The following is a 22,190-nucleotide window of genomic DNA, read 5'->3' as shown; positions in this document are numbered from 1 at the left end:
TTGCAATTACTTTTTATTCAACAAGTGAATGTTTGAGCTATTCTGTTGATTGATGTCTTATTTTACTAAAAACATGAGAACAAGATATTCTCCTCCAAGAATAAAGTTTGATGTTACACAGACATTACTTTTATAACCTTAACTACAGTGTGGTTTTCTCTGTGTGATTCCAGATTAGGATCCAGCACATCTATACTCACTGATTGAAAAAGTAAGCTTTTCTTTAAAGAAGTTAAGCATGATAATGCAAATGAACATTTTATTCTTCACTAGATGAAGACAGTTTGATTATTCTCATTCAAACAAATATGTAGGAAGAATGGAGATTTAATGCAAATATAATGGCAACATTTTCTCTCTATGAAAAAACTTGTTTTCAGACAAGGTCAAATTGTTTACAGCAGCACTAACAATTTAATGAAATCAAAACATGTAATTTAAAATTTCTGGTAGTCATTTAAAATGAGTAAGAAGAAGGTAAAATAATTTTAATAATACATTTAATTTAGCCTGCTATATTTAAAACATTGTCATTTAACAACAAACTTTAAGATACTATCAATATATTTTCTTTTTTACAAAGTGTACAAGTGCTAATTTTTTATTGTATTTTATACTTAAAGAACATCTCAGTTTGAATTATCCATATTTCACATATGTAAAATAATACTTTATTCTAACCTTGAATATAGCTTCATGTAGAGAAGTCATCCTTCCTGATGTGTTTAAATTTCATAGTCATTTATGATTGCATGTTGAAGTGTGCTAGAAAAACACATGCTAACATATAATTATATATAAAATTATATATAATATATAAAATTATAATATAAAATTATTTTTTTAGTTCCACAGAGTTTTATTGTTATTCAGTTTAGAAATAGCCCTTGGGCAGTGAGAAATTGGTTCTTGTGTTTAGTATGTCAAATTTGTGAAGCAGTAAAAGAGATTTACATTAGATTCTTTCCACTTTGTAAAGTTTTCTCTCTGGAGATTTAGGTAACAGAATTTATCAAATCTTTTACTCTTACAAATATAAAGAACAGGGAGATCATTTTCTTTCTTTTCAAAAACTTTAGGCTTTAAAACTATACATGGAAACACCTTTCTTAATTTGCATTTAAGTGAAGACAAACTATAGGCTTCTTACAGGGGTAAGTTGGTTTAAGATTTCTTCTTCAGTAATTCTGAAGCAGTGAGATGATCTTGAACAACATTACTAAGGAACACTTGTAACCAGACAAAAATCACAGATCTAGAGTAAGTAACAAGTGCCAACTGGGAACCTTCTGGTGTAAATTCTATTAGCCTGTGTGCCAGAGCCACATATGTGCTGTGTGAACACATTTATATGGTAAATGGGATTCAGAATACTTGAACTCATATCCTGTAGAATCGAGCCTGCTATGCTGCTAAATAATTTGTTAAAAATAATAACAGATTATTTAGGTTTTTATCTCAATCTATAAGAGGTTTTTTTTCTAGTGGTCCCTTTTATGTGGTCCAAGAAATAACATTTAAACAATATATAATAACCCTTAAATTCTATTATGAAATTTAATTCATGTGTTCATGAATCTGTTCATTCAAAATATTTATTGACATTTACTATTTGCATGGTATCTTTCTAGACTGATGTGTTTAATTATGTCTTAGTCATGTTGAAGGATGCTAGAAAAACACATGCTAATGAGTGAATACTGAAATATAGAGTGAGACTATAGCAAAATTTAATATTTTAATCTTAATTTTTTTTCTAGCAAAGGCAGTACTGTATTCATTTTATTTTGTCTGCCTTTTCTATGACTACTCATTCTTCAGATTCCTTTAAAATATTTTTTGACCACCAAGAGGTATCCACTGTAGTCACTTATCCATGCTGGCTTAAATTCTTAATGTGGTGTGTGTGTGTGTGTGTACATATGTGTATTTGGGTGTATGTGTCTCATTTGCCAGCAAATTTAGCCTAGTTTATTTTCATTAAAGATATTTAACAAAATAATAATATTTTTTATTTGTTACTGGTAACATTTTGAAAAGTAATTTTGTTTTCTGATAAATGACCTTAGTTTTATTTATGCAGGTCCTTATTTCCTTGATTCAGAGGAGTTACACATTATGTATCTTTTATGCTTTCTGAAAGGATATTTGGAAAATAGATCCCCAGATCAATATCTTGAATCATTAAGACTTTTCTACTTATTATATGGCTCTTTGGATATTCAAATTCGATACTCATGCAAACATTTTCAAAAGTTAACTTCAGAAAGCCAAAATCAATTTATTTAGCAGTGTGTCTATGAAAGAAAACAGTTCTTTACACTGCATCTTTATCTAGGAAAACTTGTATCTGTTTCCACTAGTAAGGAAAGGTGAGGAGTAGACTCAGGCAGGGCCTCTTTTCTCGTAGGACTAACTTTGAAACTGTGAGAAGCTGCCAGACTCCATTTCCACTTGGACAGTGCCCTATACACAGCTGTTGATGGGCCAACAAGGACTTTGATTTGTGGCACTTCCAAGGTGAATGGACAGCCTTCCCTTTGGAAGGCTGCCACTCTGATCAAAGCAGGTGAAAACAGATAAGCCCAGTGAGTTGAATTGCATGCTGTTTTCCTAGCAACGATGAAGGAATTGAGCAAGGATAAAAGCCTCTACTAGTTTTTACGAACTCATGGGTGATGGCCAATCGCTTGGCCATATGGTCAGTCAGGGGGATAGCAGAGACCTAGCCTATTAAAGGGATGCCTGTTTGAGCATGACTCTAGAAGTCACTATGAGAACTTAAAGGGCACGTTATAGTAGGACCAATAAATGTCCATCAGAAGACCACGCTTCCATGTTCAGAAGGCAGTTGGAGCCACCAAACAGATCTTTGGGTGCACCCCCTTAAGATGGCCACTTGGGTCCATGAGATCAATGGACATGAGTGGGGGCTGCAGCAATGCAGAGATAGACTGAACAATTTTTATTTTTTGTATCTCCGAACCGAATTTCTTGTGATTTATTAAGTTTTATCTTTAGTCATTAAATCTCTTTTCACCTGTGTCTAGTATGTTAGTCTCCTATATAGAGTTTTAGTTTTGGTTACTTTTAAGGATTTTCATTTCAATATTTTATTTATAAAATTTTCTTTTTTCCCAAAATATCCATGCCTGTATTTAATAGTATTTTAATGCCTTGCTTGTGTTTTTCCTTTCTTCTTCTTCTTTTTTTTTAAAATTATAATAAACATGCATATATTCTATAACTGGTAGTTTCAATGTGGGGACTCCTTATGAGTCTGATTCTATTTTTGATTATTCTTCAGACTATCATATTTCCTTCCTTGGTTTTTAAAGGATTTGTTGGTGAATTCATATCTGTTGTTATTCTACATGTCGAATACTGTAAGATATGGTTTTAGTGTGAATTGATTGATAGAGAGATTGGTTCTGTGAGGCACAGGAGGGCATTAAGCCAACTGTACTACTTTAAATTCATATCTAAGCTTATAATTGTTCAGTCCATGATCTGAAATACAACCCAAATTCTTTATGAAAACCAACTGGAATGATGAATTCTCAGAGATGTCATGTCTCCTAAGGGAGGAATGTAATTTACTTTATCTTTCCACTAAAGGTGTAAATCTTTGGGAATTTAGTTTTCGGCTGAGGTCACTCTGCACTGCAGCTGTTTCCTGTATTGCATGCTCAGGCTCTTGTGTATCGTCCACTGTGGAAAATTAAAACAAACCAAAGGAACCTCGCTAAGGTCCTTGAGATCTTCAAATCCCCTTATAGTAGCTCCTGGCTTTGGCTCCCTTGGATTCTGTACTTGTCTCCATCTTACTCTTCTGGGCTCATAATCTCTCTCCTTTTCTACCAATGCCATTCACGTATTTTAAAGTGTATGCATTGCTATAGTTTATCAAGTATTTAAGTATATTGCAGGAAGTAGATTTACAGAATAAAGAGTCCACACGTTTAGGGGTAATTTTGTCAGCTGTATTTTGGAAAGTAAGAAAAAGATATGTTTAATTTAGTGACTCAAAGAGTAGCCATTTATACATCTCAAGATTCCATGGGTCATTGTTTGAGTTGAGCTCAGCTGGGAAACTGTAAATGGCTCTTATGATGTGTGAATTAATGCCTAGAGCAGCAAGGGAGAGCGAGCCCAAAAGAACAAGAATTTTTATTTTGCTTTAATGTACAAGCCTGGTAGTATCTTACTAATATTTATACATTTGGGTGAGTTTCTAAATGTAGTGAGTGTGTGGCGGGGGGGGGGCGGTGGAACGATCTGACAGAGCAGGAAATTACAAGGGAAATTCAACAAGCCCGAGAATAAATTCTACAGGAAAATGAAGTGTATTAAATAATAGTAGCGTCGTATGCATCTAAAAAAGAGTTCAGTGGTCAAGTCCGAAGAAGAAAATGGAGCACAGGTAGCTACACTAAATCTAGGGGATTCAGTCTGCGATTTTGTAATTTCTAGAACCAAAATACTGGTGACTTCAACAATGTTTGTCATCTTTACCTAATCAGAGACTACACTTATTTCATCAAACTGTATCAGTTTCCTTCTTGCTGCTGTTAACAATTGCAACAAAATTTGTGACTTAAAATAACTCAAAGTTATTCTTTTACAGTCGCAGAGGCCAGAAGCCAGAAATCAGTTCCACTGGGCTGCAGTCAAGGTCTTGACAGGTTAGTTCCTTCTCGTGCTCTGTTGGGAAAGTATGTTTGTTTCCTTGCCTTTTCCAGCTTCTAGAGGCCACGTGCATTCCTTGGCTTGTCGTCCCTTCCTCCATCTTCAGAGTGCTATCATCTCCACTTCCGTCATCATGTTAGCCTTTCTTCTGGCTCCCATTCCCCTTGAATCCCTCTTATAAAGATTGTTGTGATTACATCAGCCCACCCAGGTAACCTAGGATAATTCTAGATAACCCATCCAAAGAACTATAGTCACACATAAAAACAACAATAACAAAACAAACAAACAAACAAACAAACAAAACACCTTTTGCCATATAAAGGGACATCCACAAGACTGGGGACTAGAGCATGGACATATTTGTGGGTAGGAGCATTATTCACCTTCCTTACCAGCCATCAGTCTGCATATAGCAAATGAAAATCTAGGAACTATTTTACGAGTATATGTAGGTTTTTGGTTCAGCATTAGTCTTTGCCAATATCAGTAAGTTTCAACATCCTGATCTCAATACATTAAAAATTTTAATGAAATATTTACAAGTATCATTAAAGCTTGTGATGTTGCTACTTTGGTATGTTAACACAGGAATAATTCTGTAAGGTCTAATAAATCTTTTAATAGAATTTCCTTTCAGTGCTATAAGTTCATATATTATCTCTTTTTTGCTCAAAACTGTCCAGAAATAGCTCAGAAGTAATAAAACAAAGCAAGATGATGATGGCAAAGAGAATGAAAGATTTGACTATGAATGGATGATAAAGTTGGTGTTATTCACTGTGACTAATAGAGTGATTCCAAGGGCAGAATTCACAAGCTCATTATTTAGTTTAAGCATTTGAAGTAGTAATTCCATCTGGAAAGCATTTGGGGAACTTAGAAAAAGTGCTGAGGTCTGATGAAGTTGTTACCATCAGTATCATCTGAGAAATTTGAGGAGAGAAAGTTACAATTAGCTTTCAAGATTTAATAATTTCAGTCACAAACCTATATACTAAATATAATAACATTTTCAAAGCTTTCTAATTATAGGGCTTAATAGAAAAATCTAATGTGTCAGATAATAAGTTCCTGAAGACAATAAAAGAGAATAATGTAGCAATAAATATAAAATAACTAAATGTTCAGGACCTGTATTTGAATAATTATAAAATACTATTTCGGGACTTAAAAATACTTAAAAGGAAAGCGCTATTGTTTAGGATTGGAAAACTCAGTATCATAAAGTTTTCATCTCTGTAAATTAACCTATAAATTCAAAAATACTTTAATTAATTAAAACTATTATGGTATATTTGAAAGTTGAGGAAAATATGGCCATAATTCACTTACATGATGAAAAAGTAAGATGAGATTAGACAAATACTTCAATGTGACAGAGTGACATTTTCCAATAAGACATTGATACATAATGTCCAATGTCCTGTATATTTACAGAAATAGAATAACAAAGTTAGAAATTCAAACCAGACTCAGGAATATAACTAAAGCATAATTTTAAAACAATGGAAGTACAGATTACCCAGTGTCTTTAGTGCAATTAAGAGAAAAACTATATCCAGCCTCATTACTTACACTAAAATGCATTCCATCTATATCAAATATTTAAATGTTATTAAGCTACAAAATTATAACGGATGAATGTTTCTATAAATGTATAAAGGAAACTCATTTTCATGTAAGGAAAAAAATCACAACCAAAGACAAATTATGTGCTTACATAAACATGTGTAGCTTCTTATACCACATAAATATAGAAAGATGCATTTTAAATAAGAAAACAATGTGTTGAAATATACTTCCAACATTTATAACATTGCTGATTTCCTGAATATATTTAGATAATGATATCTAGAAATTGTTAGATACTGTCAAAATTTCTTAGATTTAGTAATATTGCATATATATGTACATATATATATCCATCTATATATATTATTCATCTAAAGAGTAATAGACTAGATTGAGCAATTATTTCTGACTTGATTTGATTTGTTCATTGGAGAATAACTATTCAACCTTCATTGCAAACCTCATCATGACAGTAATTAATATATTGGTAATGCATCATTGAGCTAGCCCGTCAAGGAAATAATTAATTACCATAAAGTATTTCATGTAGTAATGAGCAGGAGGGTCTGAGAAACATTTTATGACTGATAGAAAGGCAAGAGCAGCAGAGTGCAGAAACTCAAAGGGTATCAAGTGTTCTGCAGTTAAACAACACTCGAGTACTCAATAGTATTTATTTAATTAAATTTGAATTACCAGGATGTCCTTGTTTGAAAACTCAGAAAATATTAATTATGGACAAGATGAATTTCAATAACTATAACAATGTACATAAAATAACTTTTTTGGAGATAAATAATTCAAAGAAAAATTTTTGTTGGTAATCCTACCTGATGAGAACTTCAAGAATGTATTTTCTACTACTTTGCAGTAATAATTTTACTCACAGTGATGTCTGTTAGTTATCCATCTGGAGGTTACTTCTGACTTATCAAAAATTAAAACTTTGGTTATTAATTATGACTATAAACAGAAATGCTCCTTCTAGTAATTATTTGATCATATAATGAATTTTAACCTAATTAATTTAAATTGATTAAAAACAAATTAACTATTTTAATTAATTCACATTCTTTAATTAGCTTAAATTAATATAAATATAATCTGAATAAAGACTACCAGGTAAAAATAATGAATATATTAAATATTTTCAGGGCATAAGAAGATTCCCTTTTTGTGTTTTATAGCTGATACCCACCACCCAGAATTAACTAGTCTCTATATTCTAGCAGCATAGATTATATGTATTTATTTTTTAAATTTTATATAAATCGAATCACACATGCTTTTGTATGTGGCTTCCTTTGGTCATTCACATGTCTTTGAAACTCATCTATACCCTTACATGTGCCAGTATTTGTTTCGTTATAATTGCTGTATAGTATTTCTTTATCTTGGAACACTAGAATTAATTTATCCTATTTATTTCTCATGAACATTTGGATTAGTTATAGCTTGTGGCAACTGGAAATGTTTTCTTTCTCTTTTTGTTTGTTTTCTTAATTTTCTTCACACCTATATTCTCCTTTGTCTTGTATTACACCTAGGAAGAGAATCTCTGGGATGTAGAGTAGAAGTGAATGCCATTTTAGTGATACTAAGAAACTGTTTTAATACGTCCAGACATTCCAAAGTGATTATATAATTATTCATTCTCATTGACATGTTTAAAGTTTGCCAATTCTCAATGAGACTGAATTTTTTCAATTGATTTTTTTCTATTCTTCTATGTTCCTAGTGCTCTCTCATTGTGGTTTTACTCTGTATGCCCATAATATCTGAAGATAGACAGTAAATGTTATGCTTTTTTTCTATTTGATTGCCTTCTTTTACAAAATGCTTGTTCATTTTTGCCAGGTTTTTTTCTTTTTTCTTTATTTATTTGTAAAGTTTATTCTAAATTCTGGTTGCTAATTGTAAGACAGAAATATACTCTATATCAGATATCAGGAACATTTTCTCCCATTCTGTCATGTTCCTTGTTTTCCCTCTGTGTGGTTTTTTTTGAGGTAGACCAACATGTTGAACATAAACCGGATCATTATTTACTCGAATAAAATGTGTAAACAGAATTTAGGATGTCCTAACAGTCTAGATGTCTAAGGTGCAATTAAAAAAATAAAAAAGAAACTTACCTGTCATGAAACGAAACAAGAAAATCACAACTTGAATAAGGAAAGAGAATCAGCCAACATCATGATAAATCAGATGTTGACATTTTTTGACAAGCGTTTTCAAAGCAGGGTCTGAATTTCATAACTGACTTTAGAAAACTGGCATACTGTGTAAAACATCAATGAGAAATTCTCAGATTTCTTCCATGCAGTTACTTAATCGAATCACTTTAAGACATGTTGAAATCCTTATCTGCCTCAAACACTGAATATTATAAATTACCTATTTTGCTATAAAACTAAAAACAAAAAGTTAAATTTGCATGATTTCTGGAATATTTTGTTCCATAAAATTTAGCAATGCAAATGCACTGCACAACAAAATACATCGAATGCCATATTTTAGTTTTTGTTTTCACACATGAGAAAATTAAATAAAACAGATTAAAAGAAAATTCTGTAAGTATTGGTCTCTCTACTGAATAAGTATTTACCAAAAAATTAAATAAATGCTTCTATGATGCACTCGTTATAGAAATGCCTTTTTTTTTTTTTTGGCGAAGCCTAACACATGTCCTTGAATGTGTTTTCAATGCACAAATGCTATTTTTATTGATTTTTTTGCATTTAATTTCAGCTACTTATGCAAAGATTTGGGTGTGCTATCTCATTTTTCTTAACTGCTACACTAATCCTAGTTAATCCTATAAATATAACACAGTTCTTTCTCTATGAGTTTATTAACATGCCGAAATGTATCAGTTCAATATGTGGCTTTGCAATTTTAACACCTACTATTTTCAGACTTTCTTATTCTCATTAAACACACACAGCACTAAGTTCTCATAAAAACTCCAATTATCTTGCTTTGTCTCCTCGTTTCTCTGTACATAAATCTCTCCCTTTGCCACACTGCACTTTTTCTGTTTACATAGAACCTTCATGTGTGAGGGTATATAATACATACAACCTTAATATACAAGGTTATTGAGCACATTAGTTTGAGGTGTGAGCTCTTGAACTTGGTTAGACTCCCTGCATTTTAATCCTGGTCGTTTCATTCATTTGCATCAGCATCTGTATGACCTTTAAGCCCCTTAGTTTCCTCATCTATAAAAGAAGGGCAATAACATGCCTGTCTCAGAGACAAAAGAGGTAAAACATTTGGACCAGTGTCTGACAAATAATGGGTGACTAATATATATTAGCATTTATTATTTTTCAGAATACACTGGTACCCTCATGGCTATGGTATATTAATCTGGAATGATAACTAACACTGCCTCTCTTTATGAGTGAGTCATTTCAAATTTTAAATATTCATATAAAAGTTGTTATTCTGCCAGCTCATCCTATAGACTTGAGATTTCTAACAATGAGACATATATATGATTAAAATGTGGGAATTATAATTTGAATTTTCATACTCGTTTAAACCATATATCCATTCAGTCAGCAAGTCTTGACAGTCATCTTTCATAATATCCTCACGTCTTTCATTCCATTAAAAGAATCTCCTAATCATTCTCTGCCTAAATATATCCATAAAATATGTAAGTAAGGTATTCCAATTTTATATAAAAAAAAGAATATTACTATAACTTCCATCATCCAAATACATCCACTTTTACTATGTCTAAGTATAGCTATATTAATTTGAATTCATAAAGGATATATGCTATTTTAAATATTGTTTTCAGAAATATTTGTAAACCACTCATAAAACTTACTATATTGTATCACTGTTCACATACCAGTAATGGGAGCTACCCTATACAGTGTCACTATTTAAATTAACTATAATTTCTTCCTCTTTATCCATGGTTTCACTTTCTGTGGTTTTAGTTACCCACAGTCAACTATGGGCTAAAAATATTACGTGGAAGTTTCCAGAAATAAACAATTCAGAAGTTTTAAATTGTGTATCTTTTTGAGTAGTGGGATGAAATCTTGTGCCATCCTACCTAGTCCTGCCTGGGACATGAACCATCCTTTTGTTCCATGCATCCACCCTGGAGAAGGAGCCTGCCCTTAGTCACTTGGGAGGAAGGGAAGGTGGGAGGAAAGGCAAGAAGGAGGGAAGGAAAGAGGTATGGAAGGTGAGAAGAAAGAAAGGATGAAAGGAAGGAAGAAGGGAAAGAAAGAAAGAGACCAGCTCTCACATGGACTGACCACTAAATTCAAAATATCTAAATTTCTAATTGGACTGAGGAAATGTTAAGACAATCTGACATTATCTCTGAAGAAATGTAAGATGGTCCTACTAGGTTCAAGTTATCTCAAGATTTTTTTCTCATATACAGTGTCATACATTAAATAGAAAAGCATACATAAAAACAGATGGGCATGTGTGGATATAGGCAATATGAAGTAATCCAAGAAAAGAAATTGACAGTAGTAACAAACCATTAGAGTATCAGACAATGGAGTTAGCATGTGGGCTTGGAAATAACTGCATTCAATATATTCAAGAAAAACAAAAGAATAGAAAATTCTGGTAGATAATTGGGATCTTTACAGAATTACCAAATAAATCTTCTAAAACTGACGAATACAATAACAATGAAAGAACTCAAAGGATGGCATTAAATACATGTTAAACAAAGATAAAAAAAGAATTTGTAAGCTAGAGGAAACGTGAGAAAACATATTGGCTGAAGTTTTGAGAGAACAACAGCAAGTAATGAAACAGAACAGAAAATCTGAACAAGAGCTTGAGCAGAAAAGCAATCTTAAAAAGCCCGAGAATTATCCTATCAAGCATAAAGAGGAAAGCAGAGGAAAATGAAATGCTGTCTTCAAATCTCTTAAAGAAAATTACTGGCAACATAAGATATGATATGTCGTGAAATGTCCTTTAGCATAAAGGTGAAATAAAGCCATTTGCATTCAGGGAAATCTGAGAGTTTCGATACCAGCAAATATAGACTTAATAAAATACTTGTAAATAGGCTATCTATACAACTCCTCAAATCACTGAAAAAAAAAATAAACAGACAATTTAACACTAAAATGTATAAAAGACTTGAAGCAGCACATTATAAATAGGAAATCCAACTGGTTAATGATAAATTCTGATGAGAACATTGGTGCAGAACTGACCCAAATATGGTGAAGGTGCCAGTGGGAGGAGCGATGGTTGTGGAGGGAGACAGCTGGTATCATGCGTCCCCCATTATATTTTCTTATTGTCATCATTATGAATATTTTCTCTGGCTCTGAAGGCCTTAAACCTATAATATAATCAAGTCACCAGATGTAGTTTAGCATCTAAATATTTTAATCCGTAGAAGTCTCCAGATGGAGAAAGAGTGGATAAAATGTCATAGAGAAAATGAATATCTGGCCACAGTGTCATTTCTGAATTTCTTGAAGATTTTGGAAGGGGAAGTATCTCTAAAAAGCTAGTGTTTGAAGAAATGCTATTTTTCAAAACTGAATAATGAATTTATCAATTACTAGTGAAATTCAGGAACAGTTATCAAAAACATTAATAATAAAAAGGAAAAGCCACTGGCCTTTGGAAATTAGAAAAAAAAAACTTGAGAAAAAACTTGAGAAAGTGAAAACTATTTAAAATTAAATATCTTTTAATGAGCATAAGTTTCATTAACTGGGCAAAGTATGTATGTTTTTCATCTGATTTTATAAATACAGTAAAATTTATGCTTGTAAATTATTACTACAAACAATGCAGATTATTCAATTATTAATATTACCCCAGGTATGTTAGCACATGGCTGAAAATAGTTGTAAATATTTAATGGAATATCAAATTTATATTTTTGCCAATTTTGAAACTTTTAATAATGCTTTGGCTTAGGACATTTAATGCAGGCTTAATTTTTTTTTTGTAAGAGAAAAACTAAAAATGGTAAATAGTATTATGTAATTAAGTTTGTAGAATTGCATTTTAAAATTTTTAAAAATGTAATGCTGGATAAAATAAAATCTTTAAAATTTAGTAAAGATTATTAAAAACCTTGAATGTAGGTTTTAAAAACAGTTTACATGAGTAATAGATGAGAGATATGATTAACAACAAAGCAGTGGAAAATGATATCAGGAAGTATCAGTTGCTGGGAAGTTTAATGAGTCAATCATTTAAAAGTAGGCACTAAAATAGCAGACATAATCTTGTTTGCTTAATGTGGTATAAACAACATCACAGAAAATAATCACCTAACAGCAATCCACGTTGCAAAACACAACCCCAGAAGGATTTTGCTCATTAATAGAAAACATGCTATTCATCTTTAAAGCACTGAACTTCACATAGGCTGGAGTTTATACTTAGTATTCCATAAAAATTATGAACTTCTGTCTGAAAGAGCATTCAGAAATTAGTAATGCAAATAGTAAGCAGTAAGAAATCCATGTCATCCAAAATAACTACATGCTCAACAAGACAGTCAGAGACAAGGCGTGAAAACTATTTAAACGCTGAGTTGCCATCCCTTCCTTCCTCCCTCCCTCCGGCCCCAGCTCTCTTTCTTCCTTTCTTTCTTCATGCATTGATTTTCGTGTTAATAGCAGTCAGGGAGATAGGAATAACATGAGAGAAAGGGAATAGATTAACTCTATGTTGTTATCCTGTGTTGTTTCAAATTACAAAGTTAAGAAAATTTGTTATAAATGAGGTAGCACTAAATAATGACGGATTGAGCTGTCTGTTGCCTCTTGAATTGCAAATATCTGTGTGAATGTTGAATATTTTTTTGCTGTCTATCTTTTGAGGGATATTTGGTAAGAAACTTAATGGCCTCAAATACAACCTTATATTAACATCATGTAGTTTGGTAAAACTTCCATTACTAGTCACTTGTCAAAGTATAATTATGTTGTGATCCCAGGGATTACCCAGCACACATCACTATATCATGAACCTCACAATTTTTTTTGCATTGTTGATCTAAGTTTTGTTTTTCATGATTACTTTGTGATAGGTGTATAACCTTTCTAAAGTATAATTTTTCCCAAAGTTCATTAAAAAAAAAAAAAAATTTCCTTTATCATGTTCTTGAGATACCAAAACAGAAAATAAGAGATTTACTATTGATTTTATATTATATAGTTCATGTATGTATGTGTGTATGTGTGTGTGTGTGTGTGTGTGTGTGTATATATATATATATATATATATATACATATTTAATGAAATATCAAATATATAATTTCCAGCTGCATTTAAATTTCTATAGGAAGATTGGGATCCCTGATAATTGATTTTTGTTAACCTCTTTTCTTCAACTTGCCTAATCCCTTACCTTCATTCTTACTAAATCTCTTTATTTCAGATCTGTCTCTTTTATATACCTTAAAGTCAGAGAATTATTTTTTTTTAATATGTGAGTTTAGCTAGTACCCCATCCAGATTTTTAAGATAGATAAATCTAGTATTTTCTATTATTTTATTATATGTTAAGCTTTCTAATTCTGTATTTTTTTTAAATGTTGCACATTGTAGTGTCTTTTCCTAACTATGTGATTTTATTATAAATTTAAAGTTAGGAAGGCTTGTATTTTTCTCATAGCTAATTTATAACTAAATAGTTACTTTATATTTTATATGGAAATAGTTTCTATAACTTTAGATTTTATCCATTAATTCGTTATTATGAACATAAATAAAATTTATATATTTCCTCTGTTTTGATTTATCCCCTGATTTTATTTCATTGTATGATAATTCTCAGTTTTTACCTTCATAGTCTTAGGTATGATTAAAACTCTTTGTTTCCTCATTTTTTAAATAAAATCAATTACCAAAGCTCAACATACCTGTTGAAAAATGCACAAATCATTCGTATGCACCAACTGTACACATTTGTGCAAATACCACACTCAACCGCACATCTCCAGCTATGTTTTAATGCAATATTTGAAATTATCATTGTGAAGACTATGGTGAGGTGATGTTAAAAAAAAACAAACAATATGAAATATGCAATTGAAATCAAGATTGAAAACCTTTTTTTTTTTTTTGCATTAAATTTTCTGTCAAGCAACCAATTGGCAAATTTCCCCAAGTCTGATCCTAGCCTTGCTTCTCCAGATCTTAGAACTTGTTTATGCCTATGGATGCTTGAGGAAACATGAAATCAATGATAACTATTTATCTTTAAGATAAAATGCCCTAGACTCTGCCTCTATGCTAATAGGGATAATCTAGTAACACAGATATAACTGATAACTTTGGAAAGGTGATCAGTAGTCTATGTTCATGACATGATTAAGAACAAGTTAAGCCCTCTCAATACCACTTTGTCTGGCATTATATTCAGTAATTCTTTTATATGGTAAGTCCATTCTATATAGTAGATATACATTCTGAATTAAATTTGTATATTCTAATAGTTTAATAAGTATCAAATAATTTAGAATAATTTCTAAATATATGCAATGAGTTGGTGACTGCAGAACTCTGGAGATTGAGTGTGCTTAAAAACAAAAATGAAGAGAAATCAGAAAAAAGCTTTTCACAAAACTCCCACATTAATATCTAACAGAAAGCGAATAAAAATAACGTGTCTATCATCACTTCCATAAATAAACTGAAAAAAGCACATACAATTTCATGCAGTTTTTTCACTTTTTATAAAACTAATTCATTAACTCTTTTGAGATAACATAAATTTTTTTGTTTCTTTCATCTTATTCTATAATTAATGTAATCATTTCACTCAGAATGACCTCTTTAGTATTATTGGGTTTGGGTTGTTCAAACTTTAAACAGTGGATGTACGAAGCGGATTTAAAAATGCTTGTTGAAATGGACGTATCTCTTTCTCAATTTGAGTCAGAAATATATTGATATATCACTGGTGGTTATAAGGACATAACAATTATTTGAATAATTACCTAATTGTTCTTTTCTTCACCAGACACTAATACCAATGAAAGCTGTAGATCATTTCCTCACCAATGATTGTACCTGACACAGAATAGTATTCAATATTTTTCGTATAAGTTAATATTTAGAATATCTAAATTAATCAATTTCTAATTATCCATTACTAAACAATGAAGACTGAGGATTGAGGATAATCTCCAAACAACCACTTTTCACCATTTGAGTGGTCAGTTATCTCTTACCCATCACTCATCTGGGCTGACTTTCCCCTACTCATTGTGCATTAGTTATAACCATAACTACTACCATGCTAAACTTTGCCTTTATGTGCTGATATGTTCTCACACTAACATAATCAAGGGTTACCTGGCAACCTAAACTTGACAGTTTATTCAAGAATACCAAGTAAATGTGTTTAACCATTAAGAAAAATCTTATCACACTCTTTCCAGTATCCATCTGTGTCTTCATGATAAATTACATCACAGATTTTTTTTAGCAATTTTCTTTTTTTTAATAGTAGATTCGTTTTTCGTTTGTAGAATTGAAGTACTCGATCACAATAATTTTATCATTTTCTATTCTTTTTTATTATAAACAAAATTAACAAAGAAAATCACTCTTGGATTATTGCCCTGCAAAATATTTGTTTCCGTTTAAGCAAGTCACTTAACTTGACCTCCTTTTTTTTATCAATATTTTATTACATCAGAGTCTTTACTAGTCACACATATTATTATAACTGAATCACAAGTATTATTGTTTCTGCTTCAAAGAATTTTCTCCCACAGAGGGAAATAAATACTGCTTGTGATACATCTGAAGAGACAAAGATCCTGATATCTCAAAGCCCACATTGATGTGTAGAATTAGTAATATTCTCTGAATCAGTAGTATTCTTTGAAGAAAATATAAAATAGGGCAAAAGAAAGTGCTTTGGTATTCATTTATGTACTACTTCCTAATGATGTGAGGAATGAGTGTAAAGCCCAATGAAATGAGAATGGGAGCCACATGGGGGTATTGGAAGAAATAATTGAGATTCCCTTTAAAGTGACAAAACAGATTAGGGTCCAAAGTAGAAATTGAATATGCATTAGAACAGATGATCATCAGACCCACATCTCTGAGTGTGTAACTGAATCCTAGGAAAGGAGTATCTTCTTAAGGAGGAAGAGATCTACTCTAGAAAGTTCCTAAATTTTGGCTGAAAGTCTGCTTTGGCAACAGAGAGGGAGTTTTTGATGTTGACAAAGTTATCACTTTGGGTATTTAAAGCAGTCTTAGCTTGCAGTCTGTTTTGGTTTTGTTTTAACCATTCCTTTGTTTCCTTCGTTCACTTAGTAACTTGTGTTTCTATTTTGTTGCTATGTGTATGTTTTCTTTACTAAAAGTTTGGACATTAAACCTGTTTCCTGAAAACACATGTTTATCAAGTTTTGTCGTGAATTTTTTTTCTTTAAGTTTAAGTGTAGTTAGTATACATATTATATTAGTTTCATGTGTACAATATGGTGATTTGACATTTGTCTACTTTACAGTGTGATTATGGTATTTTTAGCTCAAAATAAATTCTAAACTGCTAAAAAGTATTAGGGAGATTTAGGACTCCCTGATTTTTAGCAAATTGAATTTGACAATTCCTGATTAGGACTTGTATACATATATTTAGCTAGATTTTAGAATTCTTAAAAGTTTTGCAAAAGGAGAAAGAGGTTGAACATGGTCGTTGAGAAGGCAACCCTCATGGCCTGCCACAAACTCTTCCTCATTTGCCATACCTCCCGCTGTGTAGAAAGGCAGAGGAGATTCTTCTGCTCTGCCCTGGGTACAGGACTTGGGTGGTTCATATAAGACCGATAGTTGGGTTCTCAGGATGCATTGCACACATATGTGTAGACAATATCTTTGGAGATGTATGTCTTCTCTAGCTATCTACAAAATTTTCCTCAAATTTCACTGTATATGACAGATTTCATTTTCATAATTCTTTAGTTGTGACTGTGTATCCACCAGACTACATTTCTCTGATTTTTCTTTAAATTCTTTGTTTAATATTTTAAAAAATGACTTTAAGGAAAAGAGCAGCAGTGGGTACATCTTTAATGATTTGTCTTTATCTGGAAGTTTTTCTCCATTTTATACTATACTCTGGAAATACTGATATTAAAATATCTGAGTTATGTATTTCAATGTAATTACCTTTGACTCAATTCATATATATGCTAATAATCTTTCTTCACTGTTAAAATTAGCTGATCATTCATTAACATACGAAATTATACAACAGACAAATATGGATAAATGAAGAGAACGCTTCAGTTAGTGTCATTTTCATGAGCACGTCAAATGCGAATTTTCCTGTCTTGCCAAAGGAACATCATAACACCTGGCCCTCACCCAGGCATTCCCTCCAACTGTGATCATTCTCAGTCTTAGTTACACATAGAATCATGCTCAATACAAAACAGCTATTACAAAAGAGAAGAAAGTTTCACTTTGGGGATCCACTTTGGCATTAACCCAGAGAGAACAAACCCATAAAGTCAATTACTACAAACTTCTGGTGTTTGGCTTAGTCTTCCCAATATAAGGTGGGCTGAGGATACGATATATGAATGTAAACACATTATGTTCCTTTCTTGCCCTGAAATTGTCCAAAGGAATTATCAGTGATTTAGCTTTTGGATGCTATATGTTTTCCTTTTTTCTTTACTGAAAAAAAAAAAAAAACATTGTCTTTTGCTTTACGTAAATGTAAAAACTACTGAAAGAAAATTAAAATTAACTCTAGCACTTATGTCTGAAATGACTGATCAATCTAGACTAAAGCATATAAGTGCACTAATAATTTCACTGTGTTTTAAAGTCTAAAAATAGTATTTTTCTTTTTTCTAGTTCTTTGTCACTTTATACTCTTCTCACATTCTTTATTTTCTTAAGTTATTTGGGCAACAAATATTAATTACAAATATATATATATGCCATGGATATACTGACGACAAAAATATAAATATGGCCTACTGCCTGGGTTCACTGAACCCATATTATAGAGAGAGAAACGATTAAGATAAATAAAAAAATTCAATACAGTGACATGACTGCACTGTTAGATATCTCTATGGCTTCTTTGGGATGACTGAGACAAAAATCATATCTTTCTAGTTTAGGGTTAGTTATTGTATTCTTAAAGTTAAGTAAGCAATTAGAAATTTTAATGAATGTGCAACGACTAATGTTTTCATTTAGTTTATAAAATTACATTATTTCAAACATCAGTTTTTTCCATTCTCTTTCATCTTCATTGAAAGATCCCCAAATTAATAAACAGAAGCCTGAATTAAGCAGTTATTCAAAGAAAGTGCCTTAATTGTCACAGCTTACACCTACCAGACAAGAGGAAACATAAATATTACAATTGCTACTTATTTAAAGGACAAAAACTTAAAGGTTTCAAACTAATTTATGCTGTAGGCAGTGCATCTTGAATATAAAGCAAAAGGATTCCACTGAACTTGAACTATTGCCAATCACTTGTCTCAGCCCTAGTTTTAATACTTGTATTCATAGACGGTCTCAGGGAATGAAAGACTCTTTCTGTGTTCTATTAATAAGAGAGAGAAAAAAAAAAAACATAGCTCATATCTCCCCAGGCTGAAAATAAATTTTTGAATTAAATATCCAGCTTATCTGAATTAATCAAATTAAAAGCATGTAAGCTCTCCAATTTAATTTACTTTACATTGTTGTGTGGACACGTATTTCGAAAATTTAAACCATTTATAAGAAATCTCTAGTGTTATATTTGAGTAATATATATGAACTTCAAATGATCAGACATTGGTGGTTTTTAAAAATTGAATTAACTTTCTCCCGTTTCTTGTATGACGAAGAAAAAAAAAGTTGCATATAAGACATGAATCCATGATTACATGATTCAGAAGTAGCCATTATTTTTATATCCTCCCTTAATCCTTTCAGTCTGACTCGTTTCCCCTGCCTGCACCTCTGCGAGGACACCACAGTGCTTCCTGTCAGTGTGTTTGTGAGAATTTCCTGAGAATTCTGTGGGCCGCCGCCCACCCTGTGCTTACCAGCAGGACACTGGCAACCTTGTGCTCTGGCCTCCTGCTCATGGCACTGCCCTGATATGTTTGCAGTCACCTGTTTATGTGAATCCAGCTTTCCTCTGCTGGTCATGTCACAGCTACCATCACAGTGTCTTTTTCTTGTTCCCAACAGCAAAAGATTGTAAAACCTCAGTTGACACTAAGGAATGTTGAGAGAGATGAAAACATATAAGTGTTTTTCAACTGCCAGCCTATTTGAAGCCCATTTGCTGAGCTAACTCTCTGCCTGGTGGCAGAATTGCTTCAGCTTGGCCCAGGAAACTAACGAAGCCACCCCCTCCCAGCTGGCATTCCAGTGTAGTCCTTGTGTAAGAGTTTGAGCCAACATTTTTACAAGAGGAGAAAGAGTTTTCCTTCTTCTAAATCTAAAATTCACCTACTAGACTTTTTCTTTTCTTTCTTTTTTTTTTTTTCTTTAGGTTAAATCTTAATAAAATGAAGCCATTGTTTGCTTTTAGAAAATTCTTGTGCTCCACAAGAGTGGTCCTTTTCTTCCTATAGCTACCCCACCCCCCCACCCACCAAAACAAAACAAAACAAAAAAAACATAGTATTATAAGCTGAAATCATTAAAAAGTCTGGTTAAAGTCCTAGGTCCTAGATAGCATTCTCTTGTCAAAACAAAATGATGCTTTGTTGAGTAATCTCAACATTCTGTTCTTTATGATGTTTATTTAAAAACCTACAAAATCGTTACCCTTAAATTAACGATAGCACTTGGTATATACTCCATTAAAACATATTACCATAATGGGCTAGTTGTTGAGTTCACTATTTAAAATATCTTTCTGACTATCTCAAGATAGAAGACAAGTGTCATAAATCACATAATAAATTTTTTTTTTTTTAATTTTTGGTTTACTTGGATTTGTTTACCAAATACTCCTCAAAAGGAAAAAAAAACAAAATAGAATCATTGTCTTTGGCTAAGGACACATCCTTAGACATTGTGTTTTTTAGTAAAAGTTTTGCAAGTTAACATTTCAGTGAACTTTTAGTTTAACAGAAAATTTTTTTGTTGTTGTTTAAAAGCTAATGTTAAACTGTATATTTTATTCTAGGGAAAGCTAAAAGACTTTAACCCAAAAGAAAAAGTGACATTTCCATTCTGTATAGTCTGCTAAAAATGCCACACAAGCTAGAGTTTTAATCCATGTCAGTGAGTTAGGCACAGATTGATTTTAAAGGTAGCATTTTATTGCTATAGAAAGAAAAAAAAATAGCATTTTCTTTGAAGTAAGATTAAGTATATATATAATAGGATTTTAAGTATAGAGTTGAATTTTTACACATATTTGTTGGTCATGCTATATGAAATTTTCTTTCTGCGTTTACTATCTGCTTAAAATACCAGCTATAAACACCCTGAAGGGCAGTTATTGAAATGACAGACTGAGACTTTATTCAATCTGTGTTAAAGGTTAGTACCACACTGCAGTGCTTAACATAACCTTAAAAATCCATAATTTAAACTCTGTTTTTAGATCTATTTCATCTTCAAATGTGACTTAGTAAAATATATTCTCGCAAGTTAAACATATAGCAGGGGACATCATTTTCATAAAATAATCACACACTGCACAGTTGTCATAATTTCATAAGCTAAAAGTAAATACAAATATATATGCATATGTTAAATCCTCACAGTCAATGCACAGTTTTTGTCTTACAACTCTATTTGTATAAAATATATTTATCTTTATGTCATTTGAACAACTTATGGATAGTAAAAGTAATAGTGGAAAAGTTTTAATTCCCAGATTAGAAGAACTTGAATTCAGAGTCCACAAATTCTACCTGTATATATTCTCATAATCTATGACCCTTACAGAAAATTATGTTTTTTATTATTTGATATCTCATATTTTAGAGATTTTTCTTGTCAATATAATCGCAAGATCATCAGAAATATCATGAAATTTATTTTCACACCCTCTATATCATATGCCATTTTATTTACACTAATTAATTTTTCATTATTGGTATTCGTTATTTGCTTAGTATGTCCAGCTAAACTAGTAGATGACATTTACTTGTGATAAACTTTCCTCACAGTTTAAGCCAATCCTAATCTATCAGCCCACCCCCCACACACATACACATGTCAAAAATTATCCTTAGCATTTCTATTAATTTCCCCTTTCATATTTAAAATGTATATAGCACGATTCAAAGAATGTCAGCTATTAGAAATGCTGCTTCAGGTTGAGATTGTGTATAATTTTGTTGGTGATTAACTATTTTAAGATAGAAGAATGTGATAATATGTATGGTCTAAGGCAGAAGAACTATAATCCATACCCAAAATTCCTAATCAGATCAGTTCTATACTCAATATAACTATTCTCTCTCGGAATTGATTTAAATTTCAATTAAGAAAAGAAGGTTTCCTTCAAATACAGTAGTTAAGCAAGTTAAAACGTATTTAATATATTAACTAATATCTTTAGAGATGCAAAAATGTCTTAAAAAGTATCAATGGCGATGTTTTGAATAATTAAAGATGTTAAATTACCAACATCAGCAACAGAAAATATATTACTTTAATATATATTTGGCAGAATGTATACCAGAGTTAATGTCTTAGTAATTATAGAAAGCAGTCCAAATAATGGAGGCCCTATTGCCCTGTTTCCTTCCTATGCTGTCACTTACCCTGTGAAGTTCTCAATCTTGGCATCATAGCTGTGCATTCATGTTTGAGAGGCCAAGAGAAAGAGAGAATGACTACAAGCATTGTGGCATACTTAAAGTTAAAGCTTAATTTCTTAAATTTTATAATTGGCAACATGCCAGTAAACTTTCTAAACTCTCTCTCTCTCTCTCTCT

General features: G+C 31.7%; 1 long non-coding RNA gene across 1 annotated transcript in view; it reads left to right on the top strand.

Annotated features, from left to right (window-relative positions):
- The first annotated feature begins 4,630 nt into the window (after positions 1-4,630).
- The window catches only part of LOC120619165 (uncharacterized), a 41,823-nt gene continuing 24,263 nt past the window's right edge, over positions 4,631-22,190 (top strand). The window contains exon 1 of the long non-coding RNA XR_005657382.1: positions 4,631-4,685. This is a non-coding gene — a long non-coding RNA (uncharacterized LOC120619165). The remainder of the gene's footprint in view (positions 4,686-22,190) is intronic.

The sequence above is a fragment of the Pteropus medius genome, unplaced genomic scaffold, assembly GCF_902729225.1.
Source record: "Pteropus medius unplaced genomic scaffold, Ma_sr-lr_union100, whole genome shotgun sequence".
NCBI classification, from domain to species: domain Eukaryota; kingdom Metazoa; phylum Chordata; class Mammalia; order Chiroptera; family Pteropodidae; genus Pteropus; species Pteropus medius.
This window is presented reverse-complemented; position numbering and strand designations above follow the sequence as displayed.